This window comes from Elgaria multicarinata, chromosome 4 (assembly GCF_023053635.1).
Source record: "Elgaria multicarinata webbii isolate HBS135686 ecotype San Diego chromosome 4, rElgMul1.1.pri, whole genome shotgun sequence".
Classification (NCBI taxonomy): domain Eukaryota; kingdom Metazoa; phylum Chordata; class Lepidosauria; order Squamata; family Anguidae; genus Elgaria; species Elgaria multicarinata.
This window is the reverse complement of record NC_086174.1, coordinates 37,378,611-37,398,352: the sequence shown is the minus strand read 5'-3', so window position 1 is coordinate 37,398,352 and position 19,742 is coordinate 37,378,611.

The following is a 19,742-nucleotide window of genomic DNA, read 5'->3' as shown; positions in this document are numbered from 1 at the left end:
CGGTCCTGCCAGAGAAGGTAACTGAAGTGGGGCAGGGGTTGCCTGTGCATGGGCAACCCCTGCCCCACTTCAGTTACGTACTCCGGCAGGGCCGGGCTACCAAGCCCGCTGGCGCCGGAGAAGGTAGACCAACGCCCTGTCCCGCAAGAACCACTTCACCTTCTCCGGTGGGCCCAGGCTATCAAGCCTGCTGCCTCTGGAGAAGGTAGACCAACCCCCTGTCCCTCCTGATACTTCAGTTACATTCAAGGTAACGGGAGTGGGGCTCAGGGGGGTGGTCTACCTGCTCCAGTGGCAGCGGGCCTGGTAGCCCAGGCCCGCCAGAGAAGGTGACTGAAGTGGCTCAGGTGGACAGGGGGTTGGTCTACCTTCTCCAGAGGCAGTGGGCTTGGTAGCCCGGTCCCGCCAGAGAAGGCAACTGAAGTGGGGCAGGGGTTGCCTGTGCATGGGCAACCCCCGCCCCACTTCAGTTATGTACTCCTTTTACAACTTCATTGGCTGCCAGTCCAGGTCCGGGCCCGATTCAAAGTGCTGGTATTGACATTTAAAGCCCTAAACGGTTTGGGGCCAGGTTATTTGAAGGAACGCCTCCTCCCATATGTACCTATCCGGAACTTAAGATCATCTACAGGGGCCCTTCTCCGTGAGCCCCTGCCAAAGGAAGTGAGGCAGGTGGCTACTAGGAGGAGGGCTTTCTCCGCTGTGGCACCCCGGTTGTGGAATGAGCTCCCCAGAGAGGTCCGCCTGGCGCCTACACTGTACTCCTTTCGTCGCCAGCTGAAGACCTTTTTATTCACTTAGTATTTTAATACTTAATTTTAACTTACATTTAAATTTTACTGTTTTAACTCTGTATTTTAATCTTATATCAATTTTGCTGCGTGGTTTTATCCTGGTTGTGCTTTTTATACTGTATTTTGTGTTTGTGCTTTTAACCTGTTGGTTGTTTTATTATGGTTTTAATTTTTGTGAACTGCCCAGAGAGCTTCGGCTATTGGGCGGTATAAAAATGTAATAAATAAATAAATAAAAATAAATAAACCTGTTCTGGCCCCCTAAACTAGCTATAAATGTATAGACAGAGCAGAAACACACACACACACACACTCACAAAATAGCCCATGACCTGATTAAAAACCTCTCATATGCTGCCAAATGCTGGAGAGTAGAGACAATGTTGGTGCCAGGCAGGCCACACTGGGGAGTTTATTCCATAACTGGGGGTGGGGGGTTGCCACCGAGAAGGCCCTCTCCCTTGTTGCAGCCTTCTGAGCCTCCATCAGAGGAGGCACTTGGAGGAAGGCCTTAGATGACTAGTGTAGTGTATAGGAAGGTTCTTCCCAGGAAATAAGGCTGAAAGCTGCATGGTGTTCAGACAAGGGCTGCATGCCTCCCTAAAGGCCACTCGTTACCAACCCCTGATTTACCCCAACAAAACAGGCCCATTTTCGTAGTGCATCTATAAGGAGGAATCCAGACATCAATATTTGAGATCAGTTTTCAGCAGCCACATGTAAAAATTCAACAGATTTCAACATCTTGCAGAATTGTGTTTAACCTCTATCTTGTTCCATAGTTTCTGTCGGCCAGGTGAACGGAGCCAGCTTGATGCTTACAGATCCCTCTTTTTTGAAGCATCGTTCTAAATAGTAATCGGAATGACACATTGCACATGGAGCCATAATTCTGTATGAAATATATGGACTATAAGACTTATAATGACCAATATAACTTGGAAACACTAGGTGGAGCAGAGATATCATATTAAACCGGAGGGGAAATAGGGAAGCCTTGACACATTCAAAGAGTTAAAATGGAATAATTTTACATGTGTTTTAAAAATAACATTGTGGAGCAAATTAGTGCTTTAAATCTTCTAGACAGCCCAACATGGGGGAAAAATGAATTTCATATACTCTGTAAACATTTCATCTGATTTATTGGAGGATTTAACTTGCTTTTATTGCTACACTACTTTTTGGTCCTTTTACTGCATTTGCTCACTCACCAAGTTATAGGCATAAATATCCTATACAACCTTATTAGCACACTACACAACGCAAAACTTTAATATGCATTTGAACCTCAGCTATGTGGGTCATAATGATGTCAGGAGAGCCGTGCTGGATCAGACCAAAGGCCCATCTAGTCCAGCATTCTGGTCTCATGTTTGCCAACCAGATTCCTGTGGTAAGCCTGCAAGAAGGACATGATTTCAGTTTGAGGCCCTTTCTACACCATACATGTGTAGAGGGAGGGAGGGAGGGGAGGCGATCCCGGACTTACCTTCTTCTGGGATCGTCCCACGTGTCCAAATGGCCAGCGTGATGTCCGGGATGGGAGGAGGGACGTCGCATGAGTTGAGATTTATATACCGCTTAGCATATTTAAAAATGTTTCTAAGCGTTGTTATGAAATTTATTGTTAAATGCTGAAATTACACTAGTCTGCAATGAACACTACATTTGATAACAATGATTAGGGATATATTTTAAATGTGCTAAGTGGTATATAAATCATCATCACCATCATTATGGACCACAGCTCACTAACCCTCAGGAGAACCTGCATCTCCTGTTATTAGATGGTTGAAAAAGTAATCACTGTAATGCCTATTAAAATGCTCCCTCCCTCCCTCTCTTTCTCTCTCTCTCCCTCTCTCTCTCTCTCTCTCTCTCTCTCTCACACACACACACACACACACACACACACACACACTTTTTGCAGTTCCACTTTAAATATACCTAAGAGCAGACTTTGAGACCTTGCTATGAATAATGCCCTTACCCCAGTGTCCCTCTCCACCTGGGCCCTCTCCATCACTGTGCAAGCCAGGAGGAAGAGTAAGGACTGGCCGCTGCTCACACAGTTTCAGTATTCACAATGACACAGCAGCAATGTTAGATTTTGCTGCTGGGAAATGACTCTCACGTAGCTAGAGGTATGCAGGTGTGAATGGAGCCAATGGAAGCAATGCTACAGCATAGAGGTGCCTTCCTGGGAGTGTTGCACACCGTGGAGTTGTTTTTAATTCTCATTTCCAGAATCAGTTCCCCTTCCTGTTGAACAGCCTCATGGGCCACAACTCCAACACAGGTTCCTGTGCAAGCTGAGCGATACCTGAATTGCCTGGTACAAGGACCACACACGCTTGCCCTTGTCCAATGGATGCTCCAATATGCCAAAGGGCACATTCAAAGTTTAGAACAATACCTACGGATGTTTTAATAGATTAGAATAAAAAAAATGCTTTAAGTAAAACCAGGGATAGTTCTGCTGTGTTGCATATTTGCTGTCACTGATCAGAACGTGTGTCCCCCACTCCCGAACTTTGGCTTGTGCGAACTGCAGCACAGTGGCTGAGAGATCAAGATTTTGAGTAATGACGTTTTCGATGGGCGTCACACCTGCACCAGGCCCTATAAATCCTCTGGGTGGCCCAGCAAAGCTGACTATGGGGGGAAGGGGCACCAGGCCCTCCTCGCTTAGGGCACTATTTATCCTAGGGCCGGCCCTGCCTGCTCCTTAGACCATCTTGGAGGCGAAAGAAAGAGGGCCTTCTCAGTTGTAGCACCCCATTTATGGAACACCCGCTCCAAAGAGGTTTGCCTGGCGCCTACATTGTTATCTTTTCAGTGCCAGGGAAAGGCCGTTTTTTCTCCCACACATTTTAGAAACCTATTTCCAGATTTTGATGGCTGTTTCATGTACTCCTGTGTTGTTTGTTTTGTTTTGTATTTTATGCTTTTAAATATTTGTATTGATATATATCTCTGTCTGAATGGCATTGTAGTCTTTTAGCTGTTTGTAATCAGCACAGAGAAAGTTAGTATGGGGTAGATTAAAAATATAATAAATAAATAAGCAAAACCTTTTTCTGAATCCCGTCAAATGGGTGAGACAAAGTTTAATTTATTCCCTGAAATGGAAGGATAAATATTATTCTTATTGTAGTTTGCCAAACACGGTTCACACGAGAATCCATAAACTCTGTGCGCACGTCGTAATTTGTGGGAAGTTGCTATCTAAACGCAAACGAGGGAAGGTGGCTGAGTCAGCCAAAATGTCATATCCCACATATTTAGGACATGATGAAATAATTTGCTGGCCTCCATGCGATTCACAAGGGATGTGAGGCTTTTTGATGCTCCGGCCAAAGAGAGGCAATTGTTAACGTATCTCTCCTAGGATCCTTTGGGTCACATGCAAGCTGGAGCTCAGCATTTCCCAAATTGCTAGAGAATGCAAAAACGCAGAGTCCTTGGGAGAAAGCACGCGTCCACTTGCCGGCTCTGTCCTATTTATCACTGTCTGTTCAGCGGTTCTAATCGATAGTTCTGCTGAATAATGACAGTTATGGAAGCCCGCTCAGGGAAAATGACTCAGATATATGGTGACAAACGGATTCATACTTCAGTGGAGTTTTAATCCAAGCTACTCAAGTGGCCAGCATATGTGAGTGCTGGGTTCAAGGATCAATGAGATATTACAGGCAGACAGTAAGCTTCATCCCACGTACCTGCTTCCCTCGGAATATCCCCTTAGCGCTAAGCTTTCGCGGTTGTTGTTGTTTTTGCTACCGGTAGGGTGACCATATTTGGGAAACCAAAAAAGAGGACACCTAGTGTGTGTGTGTGGAAGCAGCTTTCTGAGTCCTGCAGAAAGTACGTTATTCCACCGCCACCTTAAAGAACCCGATTGGAGTGAAGGAGGGGAAAGGATTTCATTCTTCACCACCACCATCCACTCCAATTGGGGCCTTTTCTATAATGTCCACGAATGACCCACTTTCCCCTTTAAGACCTCAATTGGAGCTCGGGGTGGGGGAATGATGTGCCTTAAGAAAGCATGTCATTCCCTCCTGCCATGCTAATGGCAGCCTTAAAGGGGAAGGTGTGTCATTCCAGGACATTATTGAAAATTACAGAAAATCCCCCGACACCATGGAAAGAACAAAAACCAGGAGAAATCCGGGGAAATCCTGACAGTTGGTCACCCTAGCTACCGGGCGACAACGATCCTTTGCATACCAGGAAGTGAGTTTAAGGGGGGAAATGTAAAAAATCATAAAAAATCAACGGATGACCCAATTCAATTCAAATTTGGTATGCTTAAAGCTCTCCCTAATATCTATCACTGTGCCAATTTTGGTGTCTTTATCTTTAAAGCTTACGCAGATGTAAGCATTTCTTTAAAATCCTGCTCCTGCGCCCCAGCGGCGGCTTGGAAGATACGCTCAAAATGTAGGGGCTAAATACGGTGAATCTTTTTGCTTTATTGCACAATTAAGGCAGGATGCATGGGAGTACTTCACACTGAAAGCAGATTATAAGGTGGAAAACTTCTGAGTCCTTTGCATGCAATTCGCAGTGATTGCACAGTATAACGCTGGCGTGATAAAGCTCTGATAAAGCTCAGTGTCTTTTGGGGGGAGCCTTTGGGTAAGACACCCTTAATGGGGGCCCTCCATCAATGAGTCTACTGCTGTTGTTATCATCTGCTCCTCCTCCTCCTCCTCCTCCTCCTCCTTGCTATCACCAGCTTGCTTGCCAGACAGAGAGCCAGTGGCCTGCTTCTTCTCCTCATCACTGTTGTCTGGGCCAAAGCAAGAGGCATGTAAAGAAGCAGGTTGCCATGGTGAAGAGGAGGAGCAACTCACAGAGGCTCTTTATTATTTATTTATTTATTTAATTTGTATACTGCCCCATAGCCGAAGCTCTCTAGATGGTTCACCCACTGATGGGTGTGGGCCCTTAGCAAGTGTCCCACCATGCTTGCCTTTGACACCGTCTGGCCCTGCAGTCGGATATGGGTCATATTGCCGCAACGTTATTTTTGAAAGAATCAAAGATATGGAAGGGGCCATTGGGAGCAGAGGAGAGCGTTTACCAGTGGGTCTGTGGGGAAGTCACCCAACCACCTTATTTATTATTGTGGCCGCTTTAGTTAATGTTAGTAGAAGGGTAGGTGAGCCCTGATTAGGCTGAAAGTAGGAACAGGTCTTTGAAAAGCGACTGTGGGGCCTAACAGAATCCAAACCTTTTATTAACAGGAATGAAAAAGTTAATCAAGAATCGTCCTTTGGTTTGTTTAGAAAGAATTGCTGAAGTCTCTTGCTGCTGGCATAGAAATCATTAGCAAGGGGGAAAAAAGGGGGGGGGCGCTGTGCAGATATATTTTTTTGGAAAGCATTACAGAAATCATTGGACAAAATGTCTGGGCCTGGGGCATTTCCAGATTTCAGATCCTTAATTGTATTAAACACTTCAGAGCCATCAGACTGTCTCACAGCTCCACCATCTGCTCTAGAAATTTATGCAAGCTGTACCTGAGGAGAGCGCAAGGCAATTGCTGTGCAGTTGCGAACAAAGGCCCCGAGGCAATTCTGGGATGGAAAGGACTTTGCTGAGGGTAGGATGCCCAATTGAGAGAAGCAGACGGTGTTTGGGGCTCATTAGTTTTGATTAATCAGGCTAAAATATAACCGTTTCTTTTGCACAGTTCGTAAAATTCCTAAAGTTTTTCCTTTTTAAGGCAAGTCATGACTTTAATGTGGAACAAGGAATCCTGTGATTGTGAATGTGATATTTAGGTTCTTCTCCCTTGTAGCACATCCTAATTTCTTTTCACAATTGGGCTATGATTTAGTTGTGGTTTATATCAGCAAATATTGGGTTGGATCCAGATGTAGTCATACTTAGGGTGGACCCATTGAAAGCAACAGGACTTAAGATAGCTATGGGGCTAACTTAAGGCCCATTGATTTCAATGGGTCTACTCTGACTAACCCTGGATCCAACTCAGTATGTTTAGGGCTATCAACGTATTAAAGAATTTTTACTGAATCAATTATCTGGCTTTTAAGTGATGTGTACCGTAGTCCTATACATCTAAGTCTGTAATCTGGGAGTAAATCCCATTGAACTCAGTGGAGCTTACTTCTGAGTAGGCATGTATAGGATTGCCCTGTAATCAGTCTCTTACTTTTAAATAAATGTGCATATCAGCAATACCTCCATCTAGTACCTTTTTAGATACTGAAGAACGTGTGAAAACTTAAATGTCTATAAACCAAATCTACCGTTCATCGTATATTTTCTTTTCTTTCCCTATTATACTGTGACAGATCAGAACAAAAACAGAGTAATTTATATGCTTGTAAGTTTCAAGTTCATCTGTAAAAATATGCTGTCATCAATCAACTAAAACATTTGTTTATTAGTCTACCAATTAAACCAATTGAAGCTAGCAGGCTTAAGTATGTTATTTATTCATGATTGTTATTTGAAAACATTGTTTTTCTGTTGACATACTCAAGACAATTAAAGTACATAAAATGTTAAAACAAACACCTTTAGATAAATAACACTAAGAGTACTTCTACAGGCCTGATATTGCAGAAATGAGGCAAAAGATATTCTGCCCCCTGACTGCAGCCAGAGAAACAGGCATGAATAGCATTGAATGTATTGTGTTATATTACTGTAAACTGCTTAGATATATTTGATTGTAAGGCAGAATTTCAGTGAGTCTTTAAAAACATGGTTTCTCAACCTTTTGCAATTCGAGGTCTGAATTCAATTTCAGAGATGCTCTCAGAGGCTGCATTCCAGTAGGGCTGAAGGCAAAAGAAGCAAGACCAAACTACCATAAATACTGGCATATTTTAATGGAAAGTACTTATAGCCAGTAATTAAGTTTTAGGAGAGGTAATTCAACCCATTAAAATGGTAAAAAGCCTGTTCTAAAGACAGGAAACCACCAGATGATGATGATGAAGATGATGAATTGCATTTATATACCACCTGCACCTCGTGGCTGAAGTTCTCTGGGCGGTTTGCAAATGATGGGTAGAACTGAGGAAAGATCTTGGGCTTGGGGAGGGGGTGGAGCCAGGGGAAGGGGTGGAGCCAGGGGAAGGGGCAATGTGACTGACGTGTTGTTGTTTTTTAAGCTGTAAATGTGAAGGATCGCATTTACAGCTAACTGGGGGAGGAATGGGGTGCTCCCTCCCTGGCGGGATTTCCAACCCCCCTTTATTTGTATTTTCTTATCAAGGCTCCTCAGATGCCTTGCTCCAAGCTAAAATAGTCGGGGTAAGTACTTTAGTACGTAGCTTCGGGGCTTTGCCCCTGGATTGCTTCGGAGTGGCAGCTGTGTCATGTAGACCACCTGTCGCCACTCCGAAGCAATCCAGGGGCAAAGCGCTCATGTAGACGAGCCCCTGGTTACCCTCCTAATCTTTTAGATTACAACTGCCGGCATTCAAAATTATTGCCCATACTTTCTGGCATTGGGGGGTTGAAAGTCCAAAACTTTAAAGTAAGTTTTATGTTTGATTATTCTGTGTCAATTTTAGTAGTAAGTTAATGTGAATCTCTTGCCAAAAAATATTGATGATCACTGGAAGAGGTATAGAAACAAAACCCATTTATACTTTCTGGGCCAATTATCTCTAAAGTTGTCTTGGATGATTCAGGTTGCTTTATCATTGCTTTCTCAGCAGATGGCTGGACAGTGTGACTGATGGGGTCATAAAGGCTTGATGACATTTATAGGTTTATATTATGGCATATTAAAACAAATTGTCTCATAAAATAGTGACGCTACCCAAATATAAATAAAATGTCATTTCTGCTCTTCTGGTCAGCACAAGCTGAGGGGTGGCCTGCGTGCCTGTAACATGGAGCAGATAGGATTGGATGCGGAATCCAATCTGGACAGCTCTTGTGTAGTGTGAAACCTTGGCCAGATATTTAGAGACCCATTCCTGCCAGACCACCATGTGTTAAGATATCAGGCAAAAGGCAATTATTCCATATAGAATCATACCTGGATACACTGGGTGATTCCTAGCGCTATCAGTCACAATATGTTGTGCAGCTATTCCTGCACAGAATTCCTCTTCCCAAAACCACCCCTGTGTGCCCCAAGATGGCGCAAAAGAAGGTAGTGGTTTGCCACTGGAGTCGTCTTTTTGGAAAACGGCATCTAAAAAATGTAATTAATTAACAAAAATAATCTTCCAGTTGTAACCCTCCCAACTTCTTCTACTTCTGTTATTTCCACAAAAAGCCATTAGAAGAGACCTGCTGGATCATCAGACCAAATATGCATCTTGTTTAGAATTCTGATCACACTGTGGCCAATCTGGTGCCTGCTGGAAACCCACAAGCAGGACATGAGTGCAAGAGCACCCTCCCGGTATTCTGCTCTTAATTGCTGATGCTGGTTTAGTTTCAAAATCATAATTCTTCTGTGTTTTATCCTTGCTGGTCTGGATTGGGATGTTTTTATGCTTCTGGGCCTGTTCGCGCAACACGCTGAGCCATGGTTAGACCACTCACCCTTTTGCAGCAAACGGTTAGTGAGCGTATTTAAACCATACTTATGTATGAACTTAGGTTCATATGACACGACAGGCACAGCCTTCCTCAACCTGGGGCGCTCCCGATGTGTTGGACTACAACTCCCAGAATGCCCCAGCCAGCTGCTGGGGCATTCTGGGAGATGCAGTCCAACACATCGGGAGCGCCCCAGGTTGAGGAAGGCTGGGCTAACACATAATGTTTAGCTCAAAATGTTTAGCACGTGTTGTCTGAACAGGGTCACTATCACTGTTGTGGTGTTGTGAACCTCCACCTTATGCTCAAGGTGTATATTTGTAAATATGCAGATAGTACAAGATGCTAGTCAGCCTGCAGTAACATTGTACCAAGGAAACCAAACCTCGCGTAAACCCTGGAACATCTCACCTCTTGGACAACTGAAGTGCACGCGTAACATGCAGATGAAAACCCAGAAAGAAGGTATCTGGGATGAGCCGAGAGCGAGAATGAATTCTCAGAGGTGTCTACGTGCAACTTGTTGATTCAGGCCCAATGTGTTTCAGAGGCTGAGGCACCTTCATCAAGGGAAATATGGAGAAGATCGCAATGATACAAATTCAATAACTTCACACATACATTTCAATGAATAGAACATTGTAAATGCTGGAAGGGCTCAATGGCCATAAGTCGTCAAACTCGGAGCCTTACAGCCATCCAGTGCTGAGCGGGAGGAGCAGCAGAAGAGTTGGTGCCCTACAAAATTCACCCTGTGCCTGGAGGCAGGAGCAAAAGAAGTTGACAAACTGCTAAATTTGCCTCCACATTTAGTGGCAAACTGCTACGGAGTGGTGATTAAGGCCTTAGCTAGACCTAAGGTTTATCCCGGGATCATCCCGGGGTCGTTCCTGCCTGCTTCCGGGGTTTCCTGTGTGTCATTTACATGAACAGGGATGACCCCGGGACGATCCCGGGATAAACCTTAGGTCTAGCTAAGGCCTAAGTCTCATTTAGCTTGAGAAGAAGCTAAATTTGACCCATTTTACGCTCCATGGCAGTAAAGGGATGCATAGTTTTGCTGCCGCTGCCACCACCACCAATTTTGGTGGTGTGGCAGTGGCAGCAGAGTTTGGAAGGGGGCACAGCGGAGGTTGCAGGTTGCAGCGGGGATCGGCTGCGTGTGCATGTGGCTCATGAATCGTGTGTTGCCCACTCTTGGTGTAGAATCGGGATGCTGGTCCGTAAAGCAGGTAAAGCTGACGTTGCTTTGAACTTCCTCCCAAGCAATTGCTCTTATTTATTGTGAATACAGATTTTCGTACCAGAAGAGGGGAGTGTGCAAATGCTTCTCTGTGAAAATGGATTACCAGAAATGCTTGTCGTAATCTGTGACGGTGGGACTTCATCAGGAAGACATCTGTGAATCTTGAACTTTTCCCCCTGGGCCCAATGAAAAGAATGCCTTTAAAGAAAGTCGGTGCTTTTTATCAAAAACCAATTTCACTCTGCGCTGATAACGGATGGGAAGCAAAGAGATTGGAACATTGGAGCAGATGCCTGGTCGGAGCAGAGGAGCAGCTGGGTCCTGACGAACAGTGGCAGCACCATCAGGATCCTTTTGTGCAAAATAGGGGACCTAATTTTCTTCTTCTGGAAGCAGGAACTCTCGTATCAGATCACTGCAGGCTGGTGGCTCTGATGCCAATGGGGTGGTGAATCCGCTCTGGTTTTCAGTCAAAACCAGTAAGAACTCTAAAGGAGCTATTGAAGGTGCAAAAGCACCTTGGATAGCTATTATTATTATTATTATTATTTATTTATTTATATAGCACCATCAATGTACATTGATGTACTGCATACAATGTACTGCTTTAGAGTTCTGACTGAAATGTAGAGCATATTTACCACCTCGCTGGCGTAAGAGCCATCAGCCTCCATTGTATCAGGTATTTCTGTCGCAGTGGTTTCTGTTGAAATACAGCTTAACTAGAGACTTGTGGGAATTTGGAATTCTGTGACAGTGCAACGATGAAATCAATAGAATTAATCTAACTTTACGTTCTGGAAGAATGTGTTGGAGTATTAAAACAGCCAAAGAATAAAAGCAAAGTCAAAACGACAGCAGATGACAACAACAATTTGAGGAAAAGTGAAAATGCATTAACACACACACACACACACACACACACACTTAAAAAAGGATGGTTTAAAAAACCTGAGATATATATTTTTTAAAGTCCTTCACCATGCCTTGTAAAGACCATATTGTATGGGCCAGGCGAGGGGGCACCACTGAAAAAGCCTCTTTTCTAACAGTCCCCTGTCTCATCAGATTTGATGACAGCACCCCCGAGTCGATTGCATATAAAAAAAATTGCTAAAATCTTGCATAAAACTCTAACTAATCAAAACAATAGCAACATTATGATCAGCATTATGACTCTGTCAATGTTTTCCCCCAGATACAAATATGAAAAACGTCCTTCCATTATAAACCCATTAGAGCAGAGAATCAGACTGCACAATTTGGAAGCGGAAAGTGTTTCCATTTTCTTAAGATTACTCCATTGGCCACAGTTATGGCACCAAACCCACACAGGAGTACTTGGGGAGGAGCACAGACTGTGATTTATAAGGACGACTTTGCAAAAATTGGCAACAGCTGTATGAGTACATCTGAGCTGCAACTGAATCAATGGATTTTTCATTTATTTTTTTTAGTGGCCTTATTTCAGTACCTAAATGCACTTTTTTATTTCTTGGCATTAAGGTTGTGAAGTGGGGAAAGAAGAGAGGAAGCCTTTAGGAGTCCTAGGATGGGATGCCCTGTTGCCTTGATATGTGCCACAAGATATAGTGATGACCACCAATGTGGATGGCTTTAAAAGGGGGTTGGATAAATTCCTAGAGGAGAAGGTTATCAATGGCTACTAGCCCTGATGGTTATGTGCTACCTCCTGTATCCGAGACAGTAAGCCTATATACACCAGTTGCTGGGGGACATGGGTGGGAGGGTGCTGTTGCACTGTGTTCTGCTTGTTGATCCCTGGTCAACAGCTGGTTGGCCACTGTGTGAACAGGGTGCTGAACAAAATGGACTCCTGGTCTGATCCAGCATGGCTCTTCTTATGTCTGCTTTTCAGCTGCTAACTGCTGATGGGCAGCAGTTCTTAACATTCTTTGAGGTTTTCTATCTAAGGCATTTATTGTACACTCCCTACTTATTGTTATTCCCTACTTACATTTGTTTTACAGATTCTTTAGATATTTTCACGATCGTCCAGTTCTGCTTCTGCTTGTAAACAGTACTTTCAATGAGTTTTTTTAGAGATGCGAATTATTATTTCTGATGGTGAAAAAAGACAGTTTCCATTTGCACTATTCCACTATACCACAGTGCCACCTAGAGGTTATGTAGTGAAAAGGCAGGCAAGGAAACACTTCTCATGTAGTGCTCGGATCAGAATTCTGGGCTAAAACCAAAAGTAGATGCAGCAGAATAACAGCCTTGTGTAGAAAAGCTCTTAACCTTTAAATTGGAATTGGACAGGTTAGCCTTTCAAATAGAACACACTTTCAAACAGAGGACTAGCCTCTGTAAAAGATGGCCCATGGCCACCCTACCTCAGGAGGACCTAATTGGCAGTGGAGAAGTGGTGAGAAGAGGGGAGTTGTTTTCTCTCCTCAGTTAACCCTTACAACTACTTTCCCCCAGCCAGAGGGCTAGAGCCATATTTCTCATGGAAGAACAACTCTGGAGGATAGATGGTGTGTGTGTGTGTTTGTGTAAGTTGCAGGGAGAAAGCAATGATTGGAAGAAGGCTTAAGGCGCAACCCTATGCATGTTTTGACAGAAAAAAGTCCTTCAATACCAGCATTCCCCAGCCAGGTTCCTGGGAGTTGTAGGGCTTTTGTTTTGTCTAAACATGCTTAGAATTGCACCCTCACCTAACTTTCCTGTGCTGTTAGGAGAAGAAACTGTAGGCAGAGTTTTAGAACCTGTGGAGTGTAGTGGCTAAAGTGTTGGACTTGGGGTCGGGAGATCTGGGTTCTAGTCCCAACTTAGCCATGGAAACCCACTGGGTGACTTTGGGCCAGTCAGTCAGCCCAACCTACCTCACAGGGTTGTTGTTGTGAGGATAAAATGGAGAGGAGGAGGAGGAGGATTATGTACACTGTCCTGGCTTCCTTGGAGGAAAAACGGTGGGATATAAATGCAATAATAAAATAAATAACAATAAATTCCGGCCTTCCATTTAGTCTTCTTTGGGGCAAGTATTTTAGCAAATAAAAACATTTTGCACTGTCTTCCTTAGGCGAATGTTCACATTGCCTGTGAATCTTTGGAATGAGTCCTTCAATCCGAGCTGCTGGCTGTTGTTCTCAATGCCAACATTTGGCTCCGAATCTCTCCCGCCTCTGCAAGCTTTACAAGGCCAAGCTCTTGATGAAGGGTGTGCTGTAATCCTTTGCATGAGGAATGGATGGAGAGATTGGGCGGCTGGGAGAATTATAGCTCAGCCCTCAGGGCAGATTCTGAAAGCAAAGCAGTCGTTTCAAACCATGATGGTAAACGTGTGGCTGCTGCAGCCAAAACGGGCAATCAGGTGTTGCGTTTCCCATCGCCCTGCGTGACGTTTGTTGGAAATGTGCTGTCGTGGCAGCGCTACAGCCTGCATTTTTCAGCCTTCATCCACACCAATGGTGGGGCACAGAGAAGCAAGACATTGTGATACCACAATATAAGTTCTGTGAGATGTTACAGAGGACAAGGAATGAACTAGGCACTGCTTATGTATTAACCAGCACATTTAAGGGCTCTCGGAGTCCTTTTACTCTGCACATTAGCAGGTGGAAGAGGCATAAAGTGGTTAGAGGCAACTTTTGCAGTGGTAAAGCCACTGCCCCCATCTTTTTACTTGTGTTGTTTTAATCTTGCACTGGGGTGGGGAACCTCAGGCCCATGGGCAAAATCTGGCCTGCCTGGCATCGTACCAGGTGGCAACACACCCCTTCCTCAGATCGCTGATTGTTTTGTGGACACCTGATGCTCATCACTAGCATACTGAGGGGTTCATTATACTCTACAAAAAATGTTTTCAGTGGTTTCATATTGCGATGCCATTTTATAAAACAGTCGTTGGCAAAAGGAAAGTTTCTAGTTTATTTCTGGAGCAGTTTAAGGAAATGCCTAACTTTGAAAAATGAATGGCGGATGGAATAAATGGAGACCAACCAATGTGGGACCAAGCAACTGGGTGTTCCTCCCAATGGAGAACAGCTAAGACACATACACAATGCTTTTTCAGCAAACATGAGGACTAGAAACTATGGAGGGTTTTGAAAGTTCAAAGGCCATAACTGTACCTTTCCTGGTCACCTAGTAGAAATGTATAATTTCCCAGTGTGATCAGACGCTTTTAAAGAGGCTCTTCCCGGCTTGGGATCTCGGTACTTTGATGGCATGCTTTCACCCTTATGGGCAATAGTCTATCTGTCCTCTAATGACAACTACTGAGGCTGTGTTCTCCCTATTTCTGAAGCTCAGAGGGTGGCCACTAGAAAGAGGGCCTTCTTGGTGATGGGCCTGCAATAATGGTATGTTCTCCCCAGATATTCCTGCATTCCTTCTGGCACCAGGTTAAGCCTTCTAATTCTTCCAAACTTTTTCATTCTTCCAGGCTGCTGCTGTCATTTCAACCCCTATGCCAATTTGGTCATTTTCGCTTCTGAACGTGTTAAGTGGTTTTAGCTCTTCATTCGTATTGTATTTTTTTCTCTCATGCTGGCTTTTATTGTGCTAGCTTTGCACTTCTTCTACTGGTGTTATATTGATGTTTGTTGGCTTCGTTTAGAAGGTTGCTCAGTTCTTATTGTATTGTCTACTTTAAAACAAATGATTGTATGACACCTAGGGAATTAATTTGATGGACATAAATACAAATAATAATTAAATAAAAATAAAAGTTGCATGGCTGTTTCAGCTGACGTTCACAAACAAGCAGGGAGAGAAGCAGCAGAAATAGCTGTGATTTGTAGATTCAAATCTTCACCTCTGAAGCCAAAAAATGTGCATGAGCAGACAGTATTTCATGACAGTTATATTTCACTGCAGATTGATTGCATGTGCATTCCCAAGTGCCTTATCTGGAAACATACAAAATCTGTTGGTGTGGAGGAAATATGGCCATGAAAGGTCAGCCAGTATAGGAAAGTGTGTGAAAATTATGGCCAGCCACCAGTTGGTGCCATAAATCAAACAGATTCATGGTTCTGTTGGATTTGCCATGTGATGCTCTTTCCTAATCAGATAAGAATTTAAGGCACATTGAGATAGTTGTTATATGAGCCACATGTGCACATTCCTATCACTGCTGGCTTGGCTTTGGAAACAGACTGGATTGGAACTAGACTTAAGGCATGTCTACACCAGGCCTATATCCCAGGATCGTCCCGGGATCATTCCTGTGCATCCAAATGACACACAGGAGATCCCGGGAGCAGGCAGGGATGATCCCTCCATTTGTCTGGGATAACCCTTAGGTGTAGAAAGGGCCTTACCCATGCTTAGAGTAGACCCATTGAAATCAACACTGGAGTTCCTATAGTCTGTGAGACACTGCTGTGATGGCATTTTGGGGCATGCAAAGCAATAGCTGCTCTGTGGATGCACGTTAACGAACACAGTGCAGCTTCAGCTGTATTTATAACATGATCAAGTGCCACACACCAATGCATAATGTTGTAATGGTGGGTGAAGTAGGCAGCAAAATTGTTTAGTGCATGGACAAGAAGAGCATTAATTCCAGGAGCAGTAGCTCCAGCTACTGGCCTGCTGACAATATGGAGCCAATTGACAGCAGCAGACATAATAATTCGCCTTTATTCAGACCGTTATGAGGTGAACAGATAAAAAGACCTTGAAATCTGATGGCTTCTCTAAATTAAACAAAAATCCTGTAGACTTACTGGGGCTTTGTCTCTGGAGTCTTTGCGGGTTTACGATTGGCCCAATACACGTGCTTCTTTCCCACCCTATTTTTTCCATTTCTTTCCCATCTGTTTCATTCATACTGCCAGCAGATGGCACTGCTATATTGCACGATTTAATTTATTACCGCATTTTCGGTGTCTTATAAAATGGCGGATTTCTGCTTGAAAATGACGGGAGAGGCATTGGAGGTTGACGACATCATGAAAAGGACCCGGGAACATCCTTGAGTCAACAATCACGAGGGCATGATAAATGCCTCATGTAGAGACAGCCTGAGTTAAGGCTTTTCTAACAATGAAAGATACCTGAAAGAAAAGGCAATAAATTGCTGTTGTTTTTACTATATCCTATAGACATCATTATGGATGACCAGAAGAGGGAGCACATGTTCTTTCCTGTCATTTTATTTGATACTACCAGACTAGTTCCACTGTCTGAGCACTTCTGCAATCATTACCTCATTCATCATTCTGATGCTCATTGTAAAAAAGGCATCTCAGGGTAATATTATTCTCAATTTATAGATAGGAAATTAAGAGAAAGATCGCTGTGACTATCTTGGTCTTGTTCACAAATTATGCTGTTGGATTTGAATTGCTAGCACTGAATGGAAGAGAATACCATTGATTCCCACTGTTTAGGAACTAAGGCCATAGCTAGACCTAAGGTTTATCCTGGGATCATCCAGGGTTCGCCCCTGCCTGAGCACTGGATCCCCTGTGGGTCACCTATGGATGATCCAGGGATAAACCTTAGGTCTAGCTATGGCCTAAGAGAGAGAGAGAGAGAGAGAGAGATCTCAAATTGCGCACCAAATTGTTGCATGGATTTTGTGAGACTGGGGGGAAAATGGAGCAAATTGTGTATCTTACTATATCTACTTTTTGTGTCTGTAGAATCTTGAGAGTTCCTGATATTTTTTAAACCCTTATTTTCAAAATTTTAAAACAAAAAGGTAAAGATATTACATTCTCTTTTGTTTGCAGATTCAAGAGAAATGGAGAAAAGCAGGGTTTTCAGACAGGGGGAAATCATGTTTCCTTACCATCACTCTTGGTTCCTGCCTCTCTTCCACAATAGGGCCAAGCCAAATCACATAGGAAAGTAAGAGGAAGAAAGCAATGACCATGTAGCCTATTCCGTATGGTGGGACAGCACCCTCTAGTGGGTTTTTTATAGTGACACTTCTCCTACACATGGCAGGAAATAGCGACAAATATTCATATAGCTTAGAAAAGTCACGTGTACTGAGGATTATTTTATAACGAAAAAATGACAGCGGGAGACGAGAAGGCAATGAGCAGAAGGAACACGGCACTGTGAAAATGACCCACGAACATCTGTAAGTGGCTAGTCATGAGCGTGCTGTAAATCACTCGTGTGAAGAAGCTCTATATTATATGCAGTTGTGGGTGACAAAATAAGTCCCTTTATATTAAGCATTGTAACACAAAATAAAAGTAGGATTTTAACCCATAAAAATAGTTGAAAAGACAAAAATAGTGATAGTGAGTGCTAGGAGAGATCTGATAAGGCCAAGGCAGGGCTTCCGACCTCTAACCATCTGTATCCAAAGCATTTGATATCCAGGTGGCTCTTATTTCCACATCAGAAATACACAGGACCTTTGCCTTTATCAAGTCATACTGATTGGGATCATTAGCACTGAATGGATGATAACAACCACTGATCACTACAAACAACTTTGCCAAAATTTGCATTTGCCCTGCTTGGAACACACACAATTTTGTTCCTTATAATTCTCAAATGGGGCATTGTAGTCCTGGAACCACTTCCGTCCCTGGAATGTAAGAAAACCATGGCAGTGGATTTATGCCTGAGGGGATTTCCACAAGCATACCAAGGCCAGCCAGGGCAGATGCACCCCCGCTGCCTGCTGGAGATCTGACAGAGAGCCACTTCTGCCCCAGTTTAATAGCCCTTGGATGGCTCTCTGGAGGATTTACGATTGCTCTGTAAGAAAGCTTGGAACTGTGAAGGTAAAGTTAAGAGGAAGGGGGAGGGGGGAACCCAGTGTAACAGCGAAATCGTAAGTATGATGATATTATATATAATTTAATCAAATAAATAAATGAAGCCATAGGGACCACTGTCAAAGAGCAATTCCAGAATATTTGCAATAGTTTATTATTTCCTTGATTTTACTATGCATTACAAAGAACCCCTTTCCATAGATGTCTGGACCCATTTTCCTTGGCTATACCTTTTTCTAATAGAGAATGCTTGTTTTATTCTTATTTTGGACAGCAGTAGTCTAAGGGAAGGCTAGACTAATACTTGATGTGAAAATATGTTTGTCAAATTGAATTTTATTAATTCTGCTAATTCAAATGTACATGCAGAGGAAAACATAATCCCTATTAGGTGCTTGTATTGAATGTAATGTTGCTAATCTAACAAAAATGAGCATCTTTCATGCTTTGGCCTTTGTTGAAGGTCACAATCAAATGAGCTGGTGCAGTCGGTGATTAATGTTGCTATAATAGCAACATGCAGCATATTCATTTGCAGATCTAAAAACAAACAAACAAAACTTTAATCCATTCCAGCCTTCGGAGAAAGGGGAGGACAGGGAGGGGCAGATGAATCTCAGAGACCTGGCATTTACAGTGGTAAACTTAATGATAGGTATTTCTATGGGATCTGGAGAGGGGGATGGTCGAGAGAACCCCAAAGGTTCCCTTCCAACGCTGCACTTCTTGACTACTAAAATTTCTGTAAGTTGAGCTTTTAGTGTAGGTGTTCTGAGGCAATTCCTCTTGATACCTGATTGTATTTTATTGTTTTATTGCATTTTGTGGCTCTGTGGACATTTATTTGTTCACAATGCTGTTATCTTTTGATATCCAAATAAATATAACAAATCTTTGGATGTCTAAATTAATCTTTATAAATAACCAAATAAATAAAATAAAATGTAACTAAATAAAAGACAACTGATAGCTAGTAACATATTGGTGATGTGTCTGAACAGAAGCTAGGATGGGCCAAGAAGGAAGCAGAGGTGATGGATGGAGGGGTTAATCAAGCCTGCTTTTCCTCCCCCAGGTACGATCTGCGGTTTCCGCCTCCATTTCATTAGCACGTCAAGTGCTGGTCCCTTCCACGTGCCTTCCTGGTATCGCCATTGTATTCGCGAAATCTCTTTTCACTTGTTCGCCCTTCTGCTATTGCGCCCGCCCCGCCCCAACTCATCCCCTTCTCCTTCCCCCACCAGTTCATTGGTTCTTGTGGTTGATGGACATTGTGATGGGTGTGGGTGCCTTCCCGCCCCCCTGGTTTTGTTGTCTAGTGTTTTAGCAATTTAATGTTTCATCGGCTGGGTGCCATTTCTGCCTTTAGTTACACCATCTCTAGGCCGCTGCTGGTGGTGGTGGTGGTGATGGTGGTGGAGGGAGCGA